The sequence below is a fragment of the Ursus maritimus genome, unplaced genomic scaffold (assembly GCF_017311325.1).
Source record: "Ursus maritimus isolate PB19 unplaced genomic scaffold, ASM1731132v1 scaffold_15, whole genome shotgun sequence".
In the NCBI taxonomy this organism is placed as follows: Eukaryota; Metazoa; Chordata; class Mammalia; order Carnivora; family Ursidae; genus Ursus; species Ursus maritimus.
In genome coordinates, this window is record NW_024423897.1 from 19,516,205 (window position 1) to 19,532,467 (window position 16,263).

General features: G+C 47.1%; 1 protein-coding gene across 1 annotated transcript in view; it reads right to left on the reverse strand.

Moving 5' to 3' along the window:
• Positions 1-13,128: 13,128 nt before the first annotated feature.
• MFAP3 (microfibril associated protein 3) overlaps positions 13,129-16,263 on the reverse strand; it is a 37,732-nt gene continuing 34,597 nt past the window's right edge. The window contains exon 6 of the transcript XR_005834846.1: positions 13,129-14,025. The gene's annotated coding sequence lies outside the window, so the exon portion shown is untranslated. The remainder of the gene's footprint in view (positions 14,026-16,263) is intronic.

Here is a 16,263-nt window from a genome sequence, read left to right on the forward strand (position 1 = left end):
CAGGTGCCCCCATGTTTTCATTTAATCCTTGCAACAACCCAGTAAGCTAGGTACTATTATTGTCCCTATTTTTTTAGTCAACAAAACTGGAACTTAAAAGAAAGATGGCTTGACACAGGGCAAGGGCCGGGGTTTGGCCCCAGACCCATCCCTTTAACCGCCATGTTGTGCCTGAGGAACATGTTCAAGACTGGGTTCTGTAAGACCCAGGAAAGGCAGCCTCCAGCTCACTAGGTGACTTAGAGCAAGCCACTCCTCTTGTCCAGGCCTTGAGTTCTCCATCTGAGTTAGTGGGTTAGCTCTAAGGTTTCCAGTTAACCAACCAGTCCTGGCTTAGTGGTAGAATCCCTGCCATTGGAGGCAAGCTTCAGTCATAGCTGGGGAAGCAGCAAAGTTGCAAGAGGGGATTCACTCACTGGACGGCAGTAGGTCCACATGAGCTTTACGATTCTTTTTTCTATAAGAGTCTGATGCCAATATATTTTCTCACCTATTTTCAAATCCAAAGGGTCAATATTTGTGCTCCCTGGGGCTTGGTCTTGCCGATTGCAAGGCAACTCTAGCTGCCTGCTGAAATTTGCGATGGTGACTCAGCAGGAGGTGGGGAGGAGGCACCCATCTGCTCAGTCTTCCTCCCGAAGACCTTGCTTGGCTGAGCACAGGGACACTGGGTGGGAGGGCCCCAAGATAATTGCTCAAAATATATTTGTTGCCGATGCTCCCTCTGTTTTCTGCAGGCACCACACTTCCCCACCCCTGGCAGGGTTCTCACTTTGTCGAATGCTGAATGCCCATAAGGGAAACTTGTCACTTTCTTATTTGTGGGAAATGTCTGACACAGAAGGGCAGGTACCACTTAAAATGTCAAGGCAGCAGTGCAGTTGGCAGGTGAATTTCTGCCTTAAAATCCACTTTCTGCTTTGGAGCCGGGAAGTGATGCAAGATCCTGATTGCAGTCGGGCATGAAGACTGCCCTCAGTCAGAGAGGAGGGGGTAAACAATCTCAATAATCCCCCAGTTCTTTGACCAGTTTAAGATTCCAGGGCAGACTCCCTCACCCTCACATTTCCAGTTTTTCAAACAGGGCCCCCGGTTCCCCTCCCAAGGCTCCTCTCTAGATTCCCCATCGATCCGCTCCTCCTCCATCGTTACCTGTCCTCCCTCTCCGCCATGTCCTAGTGGAACAATGTCCCCGCTTATCCTCCTGCCTCTGACTTCTCTGTATGACAATCTGTTCTGCACGTAGCTGCTACTTGAAGACTATTGAAGGGGAATTCTGAGCAGCAGCGTCCCAGCATATAACGTTTCAGTGGTTTCTTACTTAAAAACAATTAAACAACACTGCAACCCCCTGAACCCCCAAGCTTCACGCTTACCGAATGCTTGCTCCATGATGCCAGGAACACTGGGCACTTTACGCATTAACTTGTTCTTCACAACAGCCCTCCGAGGTAGGTCTTCATAGCCTCATAGTACAGCTAAGCAAACTGAGGCTGAGAAATTAAGCAACCTGCCTAAAAGCTCTCCATTTTTAAGTGCCTGACCCAGACTGAAACCAAAGTGGTCTGCATTTTTTCTCTCTTTTATTATTACTAGGAATAAACTTTCTTTTTTAGAGTAGCTTTAGGTTTATAGAAAAACTGAGGGAAAAGTATAGAGAATTCCCATATATCCCCTTATCTACACCCCTCCCCCAACAAGTTTCTCCTATTATTAACATCCTGCATTAGTGTGGTACATTTAATGAGCTAATACGGGTATAGCGTTATTAACTATAGTCCATTATTTACATTAGGGTCCACTCTTGGTGGTGTATGTTCTCTGGGTTTTCACAAATGTATAATGACATGTTGCCACCATTATAGTATCAAACAGGATAGTTTCACGGCCTGAAAAATCCCCTGTTCCACCTATTCCCCCCTCAACCCTGGGCAACCATTGATCTTTTCACTGTCTCCAACTTTAGACCCAACTGTCTACAGATCCTCAGTAGTTTCTAGCTTCTTCCACTCCCTAGAAGAATAACGCAGGGCAGGATTCAACAAAGCCAGACCCGCCAGCACCACCATTGGCAGGAAGAAGCTTCTTCCACCGACTCCGCCTGGTTCTTATTGGGCTTGTGAGTGCCTAGAAACTCTTCATCTGTTTGCCTGGATCCATAGACTTGGCAGGTGGCTGGGTGGGGAGAGGTGGGAGTGGGGAGCATCTTCAACAGTCAGACAGTTCAGCCTAGGAAGCAGGTGATGGGCTGAGGCAGCACAGGGCTGTTGGGTCAGGGGCTCACGTGGGCTGTAATAAGGTAGCCCACGCTTATTGCACCTGCCTGTGGCAAACAAACCTGTGGCATGCTTTTCTGAAGAGTGTCCCCCCCCCCAACCAAATAGGTAGTGCGCGTTTCCGAAACTTTAATATGCCTACGGATTTCCTGGGCATCTTGTCAAAGTGCAGATGCTAATTCAGTAGGTCTGGGTGAGGCCTCATATTCTGCATTTCTAACAAGCTCCCAGGTGATGCTGAGAGTAGCAAGGATGTAGGAAACAGGAAATGAATTTATCTTGGTTGCTTTGCCTGTTTTATCATTGGGCTTGCTGCCTAATTTCCTTAAAAGCTCTGATTGTTTTTTATGCTTCAAAGAAATACTTGCACCTGGCTGAGTTCAATTCTAAATTCTACCACTAAATAGGGACATTTTCAACCTGCAATGCGCTCAGAGGAAGGCACCTGGGATGGAAAATGAGGCCAATTATTCAATAACCCATTTTGTCTTTCAATAAATATCTGCTGAGCTCCTACAGTGCGCCAGACGCTGTTCTCTTGGGACTCCCAGCCTAGCAGCCGAAAGGATCCAAACTAAGCAAACAATCTAAACAACTCGAAGCTGTGGCCCGTGCCTGGAAGGCTACTCACAGAGGGTTAAGCTGGAGACTAATGGTGGAGAAGGGAGTACTCTAGAGTAAGTGGTTGTGTTATTTTCCTACTGCTGCTGTAATAAATCAGTCCGAACGTCGTGGCTGAGAACAGCACAACTGTTTCTCTTACAGTCGTGAGGTCAAGAAGCCCAAGGTCACACTGATCTAAGGTCAAGGTGTCTTAGGGCAGCTTTCTTTCTGGAGGTTCTAGGGGAGAATCTGTTTCCTCGCCTTTGCCAGCTTCTAGAGGTCACCCACATTCCTTTGGCTCATGACCCGTTCCTTGAATCATGCCAATCTCTGTTGTCAAGTCTCCTCTTTGACTCTGGCCCTCCCACCTCCCTCTTAGAAGGACCACTGTGATTCCCTCAGGCCCACCAGGATAATCTCTCCATCTCCAGATCCTTAATCACACCTGCAAAGTCCCTTTGGCCATGTGAGGTACCATAGTCATAGGCCCCAGAGGTTGGGATGCGGACATCTTTAGGTGGGGGGGTGGGTAGACCTTCCTACCCCAGAGGTCAAGAGGGCCTGTCTGAGGAAGTAATATTGAAGCTAAAAACTCAGCACAAGTCAGACATGAGGAGAGGAGAAGACTTGGCTTTCTCAGTAGGGGAAGCAGCAAGGGCAAAGAGCTTGAGAAGGAGAGAACGTTTAAGCCCCAGCCCCGGAGGGAACCCCAGTGTGGTGGAGCGCAGGGGCAGACAAGATGCGGTACAGCAGACAGAGGGCCAGGTGTGTGGGCCCTGTGGGCTGTGCTGAGGACTTTGGAGTTTACCCCATGTGTTATTAGCAGCCATTGGAAAGCTGAACAGTTTCCTGATGTGATCTGATTTGTGTCTGAAGGAGGACCTGCCGCTCAGCTCCAGCTTATACTTGCCGGGTGGAAATGTGCACCAGGCCCAGCGTGGCCAGGTCTTCTGACCTCTCAGGGAAAAATGGAAGTCGGGTCATTCTAAATGTCAAACTCCCAATTTTAAATTACTGACAACATATTGGAAAATTGAAAAGCACACATGCAAGTAAGGTTTGGCCAGGAGCTGCCAGGCCACCATCTCTGAAGCACCTCCTTGCTGCATGACCTGGAGTGAATGATGGAAACTTCTGGGCCTCAGGTTCCTGGTCTGTATGGCAGAGAGAATAATGGTAGGTACTGCGGAGGGCTGTTGGGAGGATTTGGTCTATTAATGAGACAATCCAGAGAAAATACTTAGCACAGTGCCTCGAAGCATTCTGTATGCACATATCCATGTATATGTTTTTTAATTTGAGGGGATTAGATGAAGGTTTGAAATAGATGACCTTTAAAATTGCTTTTGGCTCTGAGATTCTAAGATGATAAAAGATTCCTCATTAATCAGACCATATATTTAATAGCAGGAGACCTGAGTTGTCTTTCCTCGCTTGGATTTAATTTCCTTACCCAGTATGCATTGCACAGAATGCGTGTTTGGTAAGATGACAACAGGCTCCAAGACAACTATGCTGGATGGCCGAAACCATTGTAAGGAACAAGGCTCCCTGTTGCTGACTATGCCCACCGTCAAGGCGTTAGCGCCTTAGTTAGAATGGAGATTGACATCTCCGGAGCGCCTAAGAATTCCACACTGTGCACTGGGTGTTATACGCAAGTAATGAATCATCGAACTTTACATCAGAAACCAGGGATGTACTGTACGGTGACTAACATAATGTAATAAAAAAACATTAAAAAAAAAAAAAGAATTCCACACTGTGGTTCCTTCCTTCTACCCAGAGGAGTAAAATCTGGGGAGGAGATGGGTGTGTAGAGCTCATTGCCTCTAGGTAGGTGAGCCTGAAGATTAAAGGCTTTTGCTCCTGAGGGTCTCCTCCCAGGACCATGCTAGGTACTTCCCCATCCCCCGGACCCCATTCAGAAAAGCAGAGATTAGAGTGAGGGCAAGCCTGATCCCAGGCAAAGCTTCCAGGGATGTGAGGTTGTCAGCAGGATCTGGAGGATGTGTGGGGTTGAATTTTATCAACAAGAATGATGCTTGCAAATGACAATGACAAAAAAATTGCATGGCTTCTTGAAATATCATCTGAGGACACTAGGCATCGTACAGACTCACGTGCACACAGAACTTTGATTTCTTTATTAAGCTTCAGAAGCAGCTTGGAGCTAGGAAGATAAAAAGCCATCTCTGATCACCAACATCTCTCTCTAATTGAACATCCCCAACAAGAGACTGAGGGGGCAGTGGTGGGCTGGGAGGTCCCCCGCTCTCTGAATTGCAGCTTTCAGTATCTTGAGGGCGGGTGAAGGCTCCAGCTGTGCTGGGCATGTGTAAGGAACGGCCCAGCGCTGTACGACCAGAAGGCATGGAGTCTGATGTTCCTCATGCCCTGGGCTGGCATTCTTTTGCCTCGGCCACCTGTCCTGGCCCATTTCCCATGACTCCCAACCCAGACTGTCCCTTCTGCTTCTCGGTTTCTTCCACTTTGTGCCCTGCTCACTCTGGGATGCCCTTCCTGCTGTTTCTGCATGTTTTCATGCCTCATGCCCGCATCATGGGAGGTGGGCCTCTTCCTGGTCTCTGCCTGTCACGCATCAGGGTTTGGGTTGAATTACACGTGGATTAGGGACTAGGCTTCACTGGGGAAAGGGAAAACTCAGGAAGCCGGGGCTTCCACACCCCGCAGAGGGAAGCCTGCCGGCCTCACAGTGAAGGTCTGACTTCCAGCAGGGACCACCTTGCCCCTGCATTTCTCTTTTTTATGGGGCAACAGTGAAAAAACAACCCTGGGAGAGGAACACACAGGCTACTTGGTGCCATTAGTCCAAATTTAGGCTGCCAACTTCTTATAGCTGCCCCAAACTTGAACTTGAGGTCCATAGAAAATTAAAGTCCTCCTGGGGTGCCTGGGTGGCTCAGTTAAGCAGCAGCCTTTGGCTCAGGTCATGATTTTAGGGTCCTGGGATTGAGCCCCACGTCAGGCTCCCTGCTTAATGGGGAGTCTGCTTCTCCCTGTCCCTCTGCGACTCCCCCTGCTTGTGCTCTTTCTCTCTCTCATTAATCAATAAATATATAAATAAACAAACAAACAAACAAATAAATAAATAAATAAAATCTTTAAAAAAGAAAGAAAGTTAGAGTCCTCCCTCCCGGATGAAGGAAGCCATCAGTCCTGTGGAAAGGTGAGTTTGGATACAGTCCCTCTGACTGGGTGACTTGAGAGGGATATTGGTCCTAGCTAGCTTGTAAACAAGCAGCCCACATACCCAACTCCAGTGCCGTTCCTTTTACAGCTCGTTCACTGATCCGCGCTCTTAACCCCCAAACCCCACAAACTAGGTATCTCTCATTGCTCTGAACTCCTTGATGGGGCTGCTTTGAGAATTTGTCCTCTTTCTCCTGTTTCTATTCTTATGCATCTCTGCTCTATCTTTATGCATCTCTGCTCGGGCTCAGACCCTTGATTTCAGAGGTCCACATTCCTGCCTCCTCTACTAGACCAGCCTCTTTTCAAGGGTATCTCCTCTATGTCTCATCTTTGCATTCCTGTCACTATTTGGAAGCCAAACAGGCCGTTCATACAACATAGGATCAACAACAACAACAAAAAAACAAATTGCAGATTCAGCTGCAAGATGGAAATCTACTTAGAGGTGAAATGAGGACAGACCATGAAACTAGATCCCTAGAAACCCAAGGAGATTGCCTGGAAGCCACACTACCAGGAAGGGACTAATGGGGAGAAGCTTTTTGTGATATGGGGAGGGAGGTGGTAGAGATGGTGTTAAAAACTTTGATTCCTTCAACAAATACCCTTGAGCTTCTACTACGTATCAGGCTCCAAGCAGAGCCATGGGATTCACCAGCGAATAAAGCATTTAGACCCCCTGCTCCACCCCCCCCCATAGACGGAACCGGATATTCTTTAACTTCCTCTAAACCCTTGGAGTGAATTTCCTTTGCTTCACTAAACCCTTAATATTTCAAGATAAATTGGGCCCTCCAGATTTACTTGTGCATGACATTGAATCAGAGGGAAAACCGTACCAAAACATCCCCGTCTTTCTTAAGACTTAAAAAAAAAAAAAGAAATCCCCACATGTTCTCATGGTCACATGGAAGTTGAGTCAAGATTTACCCTGCTCAAGCCTGTTATTATGCCGCAGACACAACAGGGGGTGGCATTGTTTTGACAAACTTAAAAGGCCTCAAAACCCAAATGGCTTACATGTATCATGCTGTCTCTGTGAGCTGTCACTCATAAATTTCTCCAACTATTGATCGAGCAAGAGTGAGGACAGACCAATGGTGGTGTAGCAAGAGTTCTGACTTTCAAGTTCATGCTTGTTTTACTCACCAGCTCTGGCCTTGGAGAGGGATGGGGGAGAGAAGGCACTGGTTTATTCTGAAAACCTTGACTTAATCACAAGGAATAAACCTTAGAGATTGCAAAGCCCAGGGCCCTCATTCTACAGGTGTTATCGGTGAGGAACCATATTAATGACGTCCCTAATCACGTCACTGTTTCTGTTTCCCACTCATCTCCTCATTATCCACCCACTGGGATTGAGGAGCCCCAAAGGAGGGGAAGCTCCTTTTCCTACTGGGTCACTGACATACAGCGGGGAAAACGGAGGGTTACATATATGTCAGAACAACTCAGTCTATTTACGAATATTGGTTCCTGTTTGACCAATGCATGTCCAGGTCACAGCTGTTTGAATGAGACCAAGAACTACAGTTGATTTAAAAACCTAGACTTCTTCCTCATGTCTCAGGCCCAGGACCTACTCCTCTGGAATAGCTTTCTCTATCCCACTCAGCCAGAATTTGGTACTTCCCGCCTACACCAACCCGTGCGTACTTCCAGAAAAGCACCCCATGCCTGCTTCTGAAGCAATTATTTGCAAGCGTCATGTATTGTGTGTTAGTCCATCTCTTTGAGAACAAAGAGACCATCTTATCCTTTTCTGTATCCTTAGCACCTAGGAAGCATTTAGCAAACGTCTCATGAGCTAAGGAAAAAACACCAATGATTACATGTACTCCATATTAGAGCAGAAAGAGGTGGAAGTATCAGGGGTGGGGGGGGTTCTGAGAGCCAGAAGGAAGGAGGGTCCTAGGAAAGGGAACACAAAAGACGAGCAGACTAGAAGAGAAAGGGATGGAAGGTAACGCTGCGGGCAGCAGTCACAAACGGAGAAGGAGCTCAGCGGCTCTGAGTAGGATTCCAGGAAAACATTGATCAGCCCCTGCCATTCCCTGGAGCTTATTGCCCTGTGGATTCCTGTTATCGCTTCTCTCTGAAGTGCTAATTAGAAGATTAGCCAACGTTCAGAGCTCTTTAGCCACTCTTTATCTTCCACAGCCCCCATCTGAAGGGGGGGACTTCAGGGGAACTGATTTTCTGTACTAATGCCCAAAAGCCAGACAACTACTACAAGAGCTGGATGGAACCAGATTTGGCTCCTTGAGCTGGCTCACAGGGCTTTTCTTTGCTTCTCAAATATGAAAAGCAAGGCTTCTGCGTCCACTCTGATCATCCACAGAACTGGATCTCAATCACATCTGTCACGAAAAGAGAGCAACAGAGAGAGAAAGGCAGAGGATGAGAAAGGGAGTTTTGGGGTCCACATCTCCCATTTATTGGAGTCTTACCTTGTGCCAGGCACTGTGCTCAGCAGGTTACGTGCCTGGTCTCGCTAATCCTCACCTTGGGGGTAGGTGTTCCATTATTCCCATTCACAGATGAGAGAACTGGAGCCGAGAATAAATGACTTGCCCAGGATCAGATACCTGATCCCCTTTAGAGCCCATATCTGAGACCAGGATGGTCTGATTCCCAAACCCACTCCCTTCACCACGATTTGCTGAACTGCACTCACGGGGAGGCACAGAATCACCGGGGGTCCTGCACGGTGGTGATGGGGATGGTATATAGTAGCGAAGTGGTTATTCCTGAGAACTGATATGGGGCCCAGCGTTATACAAGTGGTTCGCATACATTGTCCTATTGACAACCTCCCAAAACCCAGTGAGGTTGTCTTTGTGGTTTAGTTTAGGTGAGAACTAAGAACCAAAGAGACTCCTCAACCGAGGGACTTGTCCAAGGCTGCCTATCGCGCTGTGTGGTTGAGCTGCGTGGTGGCAGAGCTCGAAATGGAGACAAAGTCTGTCTGACCCTAAAGATGATGCGACGGCTCCGAGGATTTCTTCAGAGGCTGGAGTTCACTCTGATTCACAGAACCTTCCTGGAGGAAGGACCTCGAGGGATCTTTTAGTTCACCCGTCTGCCTTTGGGTAGGTCAGTCATTTACTGTCCACTGTTGACAGTCGCAATGGGGTCAGGGACTTTTAAGGGGCTCCTTCAAGGTCACACAGCTTAGATGTTCAGGGATGTGTTTACATCGTCCCAAGTCCCCCGAAGATGGGTGGGTGACTAAGAATTGTCTGCTCCGTCTCCCCAAGCTCCCTAGGGCTTTCTCCATTTCGTTCTCCCACCTGGTGCCCAACGTCCTTTTGATATTGTGGGGTCCTGGGCCCCTTAATACCTGGCCTTGGCTGCCTTTTTTGAATCCCTTTCTCTCACTAGAATTTATCTCTCTGTGTCCCTGCTGACCCTGTCAGGTGGCTAAAGTCAATTTGGTCAAACTCATTTGCACTAAAGCATTAATGGCCTGTTATAGCAATCCTTCCGGGGAAGTGCTGCACTCTAAAACACCCCATCTAAATGCTGGGCGAATGCTGTACGCTGCCACCAGGGGCAGGCAGGCTGAGAGATATTTTGGGGAGGTGTTCCTTCTGATTAGGCAAAGCACTTGAACTACACAAAGGCAAGTCTCCCCAGCATTTTCCAGTTCTGAGACGTCTTTCCCAGGAGAGCTTCAGTTGCCTTAATCTGCAAAATGGGGATGGGGATTTTTGCCCGGAAGGAAGGGGTTGGGTCTGCTGTTCTCTTACGGCATTAAGATCAGTCTAATTCCAGAAATCAAATCTGGGGAGGCACAGGCTGTCAGGCAGCCAGCAAAATTAGAGAAAATTGGAGTAAACACAATGTGTGTTTTGTCAACTGAGGTGGGGAGAAGGTGACTGGGTGCCAGTCTGCAGTGTCGGGCTCTCTGGGGTGTAGGTACTCGGTGTATGTGCCTGTTTGGAGTTGCTGTGTGCTCTGAGCTAATGAATTCAAAGGCGCGAATGAAGGCTTAGAAAAGAATGCCTCTACCTGGATAGCTTCTGGAGAACCTTTCATTTACTTGAATCACGTCTTAGATCTGCCCTCTGTGATCAAACTAATGAGGAGTAGCACACACAATAAAGGCCCTCGGCGTGGGATAAAAAAGCCACCATGCTCAATAGGAATGGCGGAGAGGGAAAGCAGTACGTGATTGAAGGGCTTCTGGGATTCACTGCCTGGCATCAGCTTTACAAAGCAGGGCTTCTTCTTTTCTCTGCACTGGGGGATGCGAGCATCAGGAACGAGAGCTAGTTGCCCTTTGATTGAATCCTTTGTAATGAGGAGGTCTTTTATAAAGGACGTACACAGGGGGAGCTGCCAGTTCCTGACAATCCACTTGCTTTAATTGATCAAATATTTTTATTCCCGGTTCATCCCTTTGAGGGAAAATTTGCTTGGCGGAAGACAGGTACAAGATGGGTGATGGGAGCGAATCCATGAGCCTGGTGCTCCGGAAGTGGGAGCTGAACGTGAGGAATAAGTGTCGTTTCGGCTAATAGTGGCACGGGTCGTCCTAGCAACTGCAGGGGTTTGGGTGGCCTGGAAGGCGGAGTAAAAGGGTATGAAGTACCCTTAATCTTCATTATCTAGAAACTATAGCATAGTGCAAGATGGCATAGGCAATGCCCACAGGGGAGAACGAGCGATCTAAGTAAACGGGTTGTGTGTAGGAAAGTCAACAGGACCAGCCCGGAGACAAACGGTATTTACCCTCAGTGTCTGGGATTAATTGGGAGTGGCGGGGACTGTGGTGAACTGCTAAGCAATCAGGCTATCAGGGACCAACCTCTAGAGAGTAGTTCAAAGCACAGTCTTTTCAATCAGAAAAAACCTGAATTCGAATTCAAATTCTCTGGGGTGCCAGGGTGGCTCAGTTGGTTAAGCCTCTGACTCTTGATTTGGGCTCCGGTCATAATCTCAGAGTTGTGAGATCGAGCTCCACCTCGGGCTCTGGGCTGGGTGTGGAGCCTGCTTGAGATTCTCTCTCTCCCTTTCCTTCTGCCCCTCTTCCACGGGCTTTCTCTCTCTTTTTCTCCCCCCCCCCAAAAAAAAGGATTCCAGTTCTCCCTCTTCTTGATTTTGTGACCATGGGCAAATCATTTAACCTCATAAAGTGAAAATAGGTTAAAAAGCAGCATGAGAAAGATGACCTTGTATTGGTCAGTTTACGCTAAGATAAGGGGTTACAATAAACATCCACTGGGATGGGTTCAATTGTGTTCCCCAGAATTCACATGTTAAAGTCTTCACCCCCAAAATACCTCAGAATGTAACCTTATTTGGAGGTAGGAACATTACATATGTAATTAGTTAAGATGAGGTCATTAGGGGAGGTCCTAGTCAAATATGACGGGTGTCCATATTAAAAGGGGGACATGTGGACACAGACATGCACACCAGAAAGATGCCAGGTGAAGAAGATGAGGGCAGAGACCAGGGTGATGCTTCTTCAAGCGGAGGAAGACCAAAGGTTGGTAGTAAATCACCAGAATCTAGCAGAGAAGCATGGAACAGATAGATTCTCCTCCACAGTCTTCAAGAAGGGACCAAACCTTGCTAACATCCTGACATCTTGCTCTTGGACTCTGCCGCCAGAACTGTGAGACAATACATTTCTGGGGTTAAGGCTCCCGTTTTGCATAGTTGGTTACAGCAGCTAGTACATCCACTGAATCCTGATTGCTTAAAACAAGTTATGTCTTCTAGCATAGGCTGCATGCCCATTCTGGGTCGGCAGGGGGTGCTGCTTTCATAACCTTTCAAGTACCCAGGCGGATGGCGTGGCCACCATCTCAACATGAAGCTTCAGGGCTCACCGTAGCAGGGGAAGAGGGCATGGAGCATGGCACACCAGCTCTTAAATATACTGCTTGAGTTTCCAATCAAGTCATATGACCCTGCTTAATATTGAGGGGGAAGGAAGGTCTAATTGTACCGCGAACCTGGAAAGACAAGAGAACTAGATGATGGGCACAGTCATGTCTATCACAATCATTTAAGAAAATCTGCATAGAAAAGCAATGTCCACAATAGCCAAACTATGGAAAGAGTCCAGATGCCCATCGACAGATGACTGGATAAAGAAGATGTGGTATATATACACAATGGAATATGACTCAGCCATCAAAAAAAAAAAAAAAAGAAATCTTGCCATTTGCAATGACAGGATGGAGCTAGAGGGTATTATGCTAAGGAAAACAAGTCAGTCAGAGAAAGACAAATACCATATGATCTCACTCATATTTGGAATTTAAGAAACAAAACAGATGAACATAAGGGAAGGGAAGGAAAAATAAGATGAAAACAGAGAGGGAGGCAAATCATAAGCGACTCTTAACTCTAGGAAACAAACAGGGTTGCTGGAGGGGAGGTGGGTGGGGAGATGGGGTAACTGGGTGATGGGCATTAAGGAGAGCACGTGATGTAACGAGCACTGGGTGTTAAATGCAAGTGATGAATCATTAAGTTCTACCTCTGAAACTAATAATTCAGTATACGTTAATAAAATTGAATTTAGATAAAAAAATCAAAAGGCATTAAGAAAAAAAGAAAATCTGCATAGAAAAAATAATTGGGTAGAAACTTCGTAAAAAGCATGGGCTGATATTAGGATTACTATACTTTTCTAAATTTGCTAAAAATTTCCACAAAAGACATAATAAGCAAGGGAAAAAAAGCCTTTCATTTTTTAAAATAAAATAAAATAGATCACTTATCTGAGGTTAATAAGTGGATGGACCAGTTAATAAATGGATGAACCAGAAGAAATTCAACTCTAAATGTCTTACTTTTTTCTTTCTATAGAGGGAATGGGATACCATGATGGGCAGTGAAATTCCCTTACCCCAGAGGCTTTATATATAAGATGGACATTAATACCACCAGGCTGAGTTTATCATCTTCTAGACACCTGTTGCTAGACTAGGTAACTTTGAAGAGTGACGCTCCCATTTACCATGTTTGTATCTGTAAGACAAACTTCCATAAGGGAGACCAATTCAGGAGATGATGGGAGGGGATGTTTACTCAGGGCAAGATGGCTTGCAGACATGGAAGAAAAGAAGGTAAATGATGGATGAGAGATGGTGTCTCCCCAGAAGGAGGCCCTGAGATGATACTGTATTTACACATGATTTTTTAAGGGAGTGCTCCAAAAAGAATCTGGTGGGTAGCAGAACGGGATGGGAAGGGAACAAACGAAGGTGCCATTGCAGCCTCCACCCCGGCCTCATCCATGGGGAACTCTTGAGTGTAGATTACACCTTACAGATGGCCCTGACCTGAGGCAAGAGAGCTGGGTTTTCCTACTCCTGCCCTAGTCAGTCATTGGCTCTCAGGCACTTCTGGAGCTCTGAAAGCCAGCAGAGCACATCTCCGACTCTGGAGAAAGTCCCAGGTGTGAGCCCTAGGCAGCGGGCCCAGGGATCACAGAAATGGAGAAAGGGCTGGAAGGGGCTCTGTGGGGAGCACTGACAGTGCCTACTATTACAGATGGCAGCTCTCTGAAGATGGGGGTTCTGGTCCGTCAGACACCCTGGGCTTCACAGACCGCACAGACAACGTGGTTCTTAACCTGCCCCCTGCTGGCACTGGTGCGAGGGACCCAGGTGGCCTTCGGAGATGCCTCCATCAGCTGTCATTGGGAAGGATGGGTGGGTGGTTTCAAATCTTTGTGCATGCCTGGGGAAAATGCGCGCCATGTTGGCCATGTAGCACACAGAGTGAGGAATGGAAACGACAGTGTTGTTGAGTGGGATCGACACCCTTGTAAAGATTGATGGGAGGTTCCTCTTGACTTCTCTCGCTGTCACCTCTCTGGAGTCCAGCCCGCCTGCTTCTCTCTTTCTCTCTCCCTGTCCCGTGCTGAGCATTAGAAGGCAAAAAGCCAGAGTTTTCCTGAGGCCTGCATGAGAGGAAGCACAGGAATAAGACGCACAGAGTCAGACCTGGGTTCAAATTCTGCCTCTGTCACTTACTAACTGAGTCGACGAACCTCCCTGAAGCTCAGGTTCCTTACATATAAAATAGGGAACAACACCTATACCGACTGGGATTGCATTGAAGGGGACTTCAATCTTTTTGAGTCTTCATTTCTTCGTCCATACACTAAATTAGAATACGGTTAAGGATACACGATGCTGATGCTGATAACTCCTGCCTCTCAGGATTGATGTGGGGGTGAAAGCACTGAAGACAGCAGATTTTTAGCACAGTGGACTTTCATAGGTTATGGTGCTGGGCCCATCCTGGCTGCCCTGCACCCTTCAAGTCTTAGAGTTAAGAAGAATGGTCTTTCCACTCATGCCACTACCGGTCAGGGGATTTTTCACTCAGGCTTGGAGCCCATTTGAAGTGCTACATTGTGTGCTTTCTGATAAAAATCCTTCTCTTTTCCTTCCAGCTCTCGGGAGCTTATGATCACAGATGTCTCTGGGTAAACAGACACGGGGCCCTCTGGAGGGAGAGACACCCCATGAGGCCCGGCCTCGAGGGCCCCGGGGGGATAACGACGGACGAGCAAATGTCAAGGAGCTTCTCTTTCTCCTGGTAAATGCCCTGGACCAACCTGGATCTGTTCAATTTCTGGGCCAGCAGCAGAAATTGAATGCTGTGCCTCATGCACTTGTCTCCTCACCTTTTCCTGCAGGAATCCAGATGGGGATTAATGGGCTCACTCTTAAGAGTGAAAGACGCAGGAGTGCCATCGAGGCCTCCGTGTTTACAGGCTTTGAAAGGATGGATCTAATTTAAGTCTAATTTAATCTTGGCTCTGTGAAAGTGCAGTAAATTCCAAGCCAGGAAGAATAAACTGGGATGCCATAGAATGTTAGAGATAATTTAATTCAACTGCCTCACTCAGTAGACAAGGACCCCGAGGCCCGGGTGCAGGGGAGGGGGCCTGCTGTGTCCACAGCCGCCTTTCAAGCTGCTGCCGGCTGGAACCCGGGCCAGGCTGCCTGAGTCCTGGGCCAGTGCTTGGGGCTCTGTCATGCATTTCTGTGCCGTTGTCATGAGTTTTGTCATATTTACACACCATCTGCACCTTTATTAACATGGTTTCTTTAATAACTGAATTGACTCTATTTTTTATTCCTAAACAAATTTATTTTGAAAGGAGAGTGCTGTAAAGGGAGAGCGAGGATGGTTGGCCACAAATAGAAGGCAACCGTAAAAATAAATGCTATGAAACGAAGCAATACAGTTACATTTTAACAAGGTATGTGAAGGGACCACCCACTCTCGCCGTTCAACGGGAGATTCATAATGTTAATGAGAATTTAAAAATGAGAATTTAAAAGGGAATAGCTTTCTTACCATAGGGGAGGATGTTTTTTAAATGTGCTTGTGGACCACGTAACACTGTCTCTCCTATCGTGAGTGACTCAGGTGATCAAGAAAGAAAAACAGGTGTGCAAGTTTCTAAGGAGGCCTAATACTTGATACTAGTAGGGTTCGAATCCTGCCTGTGCCACTTACCAGCTACGCAGCCTCGAGCAATTTACTTACCCTCCTTCTGCCTCAGTTCGCAAACGGGAATAACAGTGTGCGTGGACCATGGGATTGTTGCAAGCATGACATTAGATTTTCCGTAGAAGGTTCTTAGAATGGTACTTGGCACAGAGCAAGGGCATGGTAGCGTCAGGTATTATTGTAATTACCACCATTAAAACGGAAATGGTATTTACTCTATAGCAGGATTGCAAACTTTATTTGAAGGATCACAAAGAAAAGATTTCAGCCTTTGTGGTCTCCGTGGCCTCTGTTGCAAATACTCCACTCTGTCCTACTGTGGAGAGAGCGACCACAGGCAGCGCATACACAGATGAGCACAGACGTGCTCCCATAAAGACTTCATGCACAAAAATAGGCGGCGGGTGGATTTGGGCAGCAGGCTCTAGTTTGTGCTGGAGGCTTACAGGTATGGAAAGCAAGAACAGGCCAAGTGCTTTGTGGACTACTTTGAATAAAACATGTATTTTTTATATCCATGTGAGGCAGCATCATATCTCACACCTTAGCCCAAATCCCAAACTGTGGAAGTTACTCTTACACACCTCAAATTTAGCTTCTGCTCTTACTACCTCCCACCGTCTTGACCGGCCCCCCAACGGCCATGGGACTGCACAGTTTCTGAACTTGA